Source organism: Perissodus microlepis, chromosome 6, assembly GCF_051167445.1.
Source record: "Perissodus microlepis isolate ML-2025 ecotype Zambia chromosome 6, ASM5116744v1, whole genome shotgun sequence".
Lineage (NCBI taxonomy): Eukaryota > Metazoa > Chordata > Actinopteri > Cichliformes > Cichlidae > Perissodus > Perissodus microlepis.
Window position 1 is genome coordinate 21951210 of NC_140466.1, and position 6000 is coordinate 21957209.

A 6000-nucleotide genomic window follows, 5' to 3' on the forward strand; every position below is an offset into this window, starting at 1 on the left:
TGGACCGGGCAGGAGTGGGGGCTTCAGATTGACAGACACTTGAGTGACAGGAAAAAACGGTTCATGAGAAAAGGAAGTGGGGGAGAGTGATGATATGAGAGCAGACGTGTTGCTGAGGAAAGAAGAAGAAAAGATGAGAGTTAAGAGCGAAGTCTGATGATTGCAGCTGTCAAATAAACCTGAGCACTCAAGTTCATTGTGTGTTGGTGTTTTGTTATGATAATGCGTGAACAACAATTACGTTATTACGTTATGTTATTAAAAATATCTATGAAGATGATTCACTGCTGGGTGGTCATGGCACAGCTACAATAATTTTTTGACATTAAAGGATACTTAAGGATAAAAATTCAGACACATGACCTGGAGCTGTGGGGATTTTGCATGGCTATTTTCATCATTGTCTGACCTTGAAGAGAAAAATAGTAATTGCTTAGTCAAGTAAATAATCTACAGATAAATATATAATGTACAATACTGAAAATGACTGTAAGACAATGATCAACATATGTTAGTATAACAGGGACATATTGTAAACAGAGTGTCTCTTATGATGTGCTGCTCAAGCACCACAGCACAGGGAAGAAATATCCAGTAAAGCATTTTATCAGCTGCACTTAAAACCAGGTCAAAGTGCTCCTATGAGAACTACTAATACAAAATATCTGCAATAAGAAGAAGTGCTAAGTGAGGTAGTAAAAGATGCTCCTCTGGTCCCAGAGGAGGACTGCAAGAAATCCTCCTAAGAAAACTGCTGAATTTATGTATTTATACTACTTGTCTTGTCCTAATAATGTGGTAAAGCAGTTTTAGTAACTGTTCATTTATTGATTCATTGCATTTTATTGTTACTATTAGGGCCAAAACCTTTGTACAGTCCCAGTTAATTTTCCAAACTTGTTATACTTTTCCAGCCAGATTCGTATTCCGGGTTGTTTGAGGTGTCATATCTTCACCCAGCACCTCAAAACAAATATAAATTACTATAACAATAAGAAGCATTGCATTTGGCACTAATAATGACTCACATACAAAATCAAAGACTTAAGAACCTTCTGTGCTGGTCTTTAATGATAAGATTTCAGGGATTCATAGATTAAGTTTCCTAAATTGGATAAATTTGCCATTTGTAAACTTTACTTAGAGTCCATTTTCAGGATTTGGTGTGGCTGTGGTGCAGAATGAGCAGTAACAGGATCACCCAGCTTGTGTCTCTGTGTGAGAGAGTGTTTTATAAGAGGTTTACTGCATTCATTCATTTCTTCTTCTCCTTTTAGATCTTTTTCACTTACTAAGAATGATCAAGTGCACTAAGGCTTTTACATTCTTTGTTCTGGTTTTCATGCATCAGAATATCTAATATGCATAAGCCTAGTGAAGGTTTATGCACACTGGCGTTCACATTCATCGGCTAATTGATGTCATTCTTGTGTAATCCAGGTACACATCTGGCCGAGGAAATGTGTGCAAACCTCGTCAGCATAAAGCAAAGTAATGAACAAAATCTCTCTTCTTTTCTTTGACGTTAAAGTCTCTTTTACCTTCCACTGCCATGGTTTCTTTGCACCACAGCGTTGTAAATTTTAAATAGTTGCACTCATCTCTTCCCATAATAGGAGTATTTCACTTGGACTGGTGGTCAGTGAAGACAACCTAATCAGTTCAGAGTAGTCACATACTTGTAAAACCCTCGAGATGATGGTCCCTCTCATAGAAGCGCATGCACGTCATTCATTCATTTGTCTTGCTGCTCGGAAAGACAACAACCTCTTCAAACTTTAGGGTCGTTTAAGACGGATTCTGAACCTTCTCAAGAGCTCTTACTTTCAAATTAATGCTGCCATTATAGCTGTGAAATTATCTCTGCCCGGGTGAGAGTGTGCAATGACAGCTTGTTGAGTTTAAATTTTAGAGGCTCTATTGTGTAGATGTACTCAAAAGTACAGGTTTTGTCTTGGAAATTTGTTGTACAAAGGCTCGGTCACTTTCTTGCACAGAGGGCATCTTTCTGCCTTTGCAGATAGAAAACAAGAAGACCAGAAGAGATGACTTCAAAGGCTGTAAGAAAATATATTTTAGAAAATGCATATATATTTGTCTTTATTTGAGTGTAATAATATTTAATTATAATTTTAAATCAAATCTCAAATAAGTCAAGTAAAAAATGCAATGCTGTACAAATAAATTTGATGCTTCGTTAAAAAAAAAATAATAGTCTCATATATGTTGAAACAAATATGCTTTCATTATGGTGTAGATTAACCTTATTGTTCTTTTTTTTGTACTTCTTTAAAAAAGTTTTTTTAAAAAGTGGATAAAAGTGATCTTCACAATTTTTATTTTTTTTATTTATTTATTGGATTTTAATATCAAATCATGTTCTTAGGTAAGAATATTTTAACTCTTTCTTAAAGACAACTATGTGAAATGTAATTATATTCTTATCCTCAGCAGGTTAAATATTTTTGTTAAATCTTTATTGTTTTGTGTATTTGTTTTCATATTTATTCCATTATCTTTATTTAGGGTTTTGTGTGCATGTGTGTGTAAACTTTATTAAAAATAACATCAACCTTGCGTGCTCACACACCCAGAAAGGTGCTACTCTACAGATGTTCAGAGATTAGAATCTGACAGACACAAAAATAAACTTTTGAATCTGAAATGTGATTTTGTTTTTCAGATATTTTTGCTCCACCCCAGGAGAGCGAAGATGTTGTCATACATTGTTTGCTTCCGTCTGCTTTCTGATACTCACCTATAACACTAGTGTATCATTTTCATGCAAAGCACCCAGTCGCACATCTTTGGTCCGGGATAATGTCTTCATGTTGTCTTTGTCTCAGGTTTTAGAGTATTTCAAAATCTTAAAGGTAGATTAGTTCAAAACCAACTCAAAGCCTTTGGTAAATCAATTTGTTTTCACGTGTGTTCCTGTGTCAGTGTGTGCGTGTGCCTGACAATGCATGGCTAATTCATTGATTGGGGGATAAGTCTCTGCTTGTGCATCCATCTTGATTTGATGGCCGGAGAGAGAGCAGATTGACCCCGTGACCTTTGTGTGTGGGGTGGCGCTCTTCTCTTCGCTGTCCGGAGCTCCTGTCAGTGGGTTAATGAGCGACGGCTGCTCGGGGCATGCTGGGCCCTGGCTAAGTGACCAGACCGGATGACCACCCTCTGCCCCGACTCTTGCATCTCTCTATGGCCTTCAGTTAAATACCCTCTGCTGTTCCTCCCTCTCTGCGAGAGAAACTGGGACTCAGGATTTAAGCTCGGGTTTGTACAGCTGCTGCTCAAGCTTTCACTGCTCAGCAGCGGAAATGATCACTGAACCTGTGGCAGCTGAGCAGCAACTCTACCAACACAGGAGCATTATTATTAAAAAAAACCCTGAAAGCTGAAACTGACTTTTAAGCATAAATTTCATTAGAATAAAGGTTATCCTGATGCACTATTAAAACATGTTTTAATAGGTTTATTCATGTAACTTATTACTTTAGGCTTTTAGAATTTTTACATATGTAGAAACTTATTTCACTCACAATGAAAGATGTTACAGCCTATTTATAAGACTAGTACATGCCTATATCCTGTTCTGCTAATGTAGTTTTACTCATTATCAGCCGGTTATCAACACAATACATTATAATATGTAAGTTTTGTGGACATGAATAATGACATAATCCTTTTATAAGTGTTATAAGTACACAAATGCTAAAAATAGTTTATTTTAGTCCGCTGGTAGTAATTGTTTCAATTATCCATCCATCCATCCATCCGTCCGTCCATCCATCCATCTTCTGTGGTGTAAGAGTATTGGCATCCTTTGCTGTAATAGTAACAATCTACTAAAAATGAAACAGCTTTTGAAACACCTGTCTCAAATTTCATAATAATCTACTACAACACTGTCACAGATTACTCTAAAAAGTATACTGCACGTGACCCACTGATCTAGGTTAAGTGCTTCAGACCTTATTAAATACATGTTCTAACAGTGAAGGTGAGTGTTTTGCCACATTTATCCTGACTGGCACTGAGCTGTAGTGATGTATACAGATTTACCGAACTCAAACATCTCACTGGAAAGATGAAATTGTGATTTTCTTTATTGTTTTATTGTTTATTTATTTTTTCTTGATTTCTTATTTGCTGATGTATTTTTTGTAACCTCAGAAATCCTTATTAGTTGAATCATGAACTAAAAAAGTCAATAAAACATCAAACAAATAGATTACAGTGACTTAATCAGGTAATATATTTAGTTGCGTAAACCCTGTTGAGATTTTATACATTGTTAAAACAAAATTATTAACTACTACCTGTCTTTCTTTTTTTTTATTGGATTAGGATGGTTGGGATGTGAGGACAATAACTTTTAAATTGTCTTGCTAAATGTTTCTTTACCTTTTTCTTTAACTCCTCTTAATTTGTCCTATGTGTCCAACAGATTTGACCCACGGAGCAGCAGACTTGTTTTTCCGACCTTAACCACAGCACGCCAAAGTACAGCTGAAAGCAGCCCATCCCAGAGCGGACGTTTGTTAAAGTGAACAGGGTAATGAATTTTAAACTGCTCTAGTAACAGCTCTCAGACATGTGGTTTTAGTGTGTGAGCATGGGTGAGTGGGTGGGCGTGTGAGTGTGTGCGGTTAGGATTTGCAGTTGTGGCTGTGTCTATGTATCTGTATGAATGTAGGGGGATATGTGCATTAATGGTGGGGGTGTTAGGTGGGGGTAGGGAGTTAGCCTCTGTGTACGTGTGAGTGTATGTGCTGGGGATAAAGACCTAGCAAATTAGCCTGGCTTAGCTGACAGGTGACAAGGGTTGTTTTGAATGGGGATTTTGTAATACCAACAGTGAGCAAAAAGCCGGGGTACCAAGGGACTTTTGAAAAGAGAGAAAGAAGACTTTTCTTCTAGCAGTGAAGGAAGAGAAAAAGGGCCCTGAAGGCTTCGGGGGACTTAGGGATCTCACTAATCAAACCTCCACCGTCTAGCGCACTCATTTTTATTCAAAACGTAGAAATGCTAAATCATTCCAATCGGATTGATCCCTGTGTCAGTGCCTGTGTGGTATTCTCATTCTCTTCTTTCCGCCATGTCCTCAACTTTGACATATCAGTCAAGCAAGGACACTCTGTCACAAAGAGCGCTGATCCGAAGGCAGACTGATGGCTAAGAAGTGGCATTTTAAATGTTATTTGTAAATTTGTATGTATTTATTAGGTGCTCTTGAAACAAACTGCTTAAAACACCTTTGTCTTTAGAACTCCAACAAAGCAACATTAGACATGCTCCCCGAAAGTTGTTCTGTTCATCTGTCCAGTCATGTGGACGTTACTTATCCAAGTAACTTCTTCAGTCTCTGCTGATCTCCGAGGTTTGTATAATGACTGAAACTAGCACCACTGATGAGCTGTGAGACAATTTCTTCATCATTAAACAGACATGCTGTTAAGTTGTGCATGACATTATTAAGTTCAGATTGTGTATAAGAATGTGTAATAAGACACAATCAAGAAGGCCTTGATTTTGTTGCACGCGTTAATTACACACAGAATACATGCATTTTAATAATAAGGGTGTTTATAAGTTGTTAAGCTTAAACACACACACACACACACACACGCACACATGGAGGCCATTACTTAGGAGGGTAGTACATTAACTGGAGATTTATTTTTAATCTAATACTACTTGCCTCAAACTTCCTGTAACCTAACCTCAAAACACAAAATCCCTCTAACATTTTGTGATTTACATCATGCTTAGACACCCTTGTCATGTTGACCGACTTAACAATGCAAAACGAGCAATAAATGAATTGGAATAAATATTTAGAAATTTTATTTTCTAAAAGAATAATTGAATTGATGAAATAAATAATAATAAGTTTGTCTCTCTGCAAAACAGTTCATGCACTTTAGATTCAAACACTGCATTTTTATGTATTAAAGCTATGAGACTGGATCAGTATCTAATATTTTTTGTTTTTTG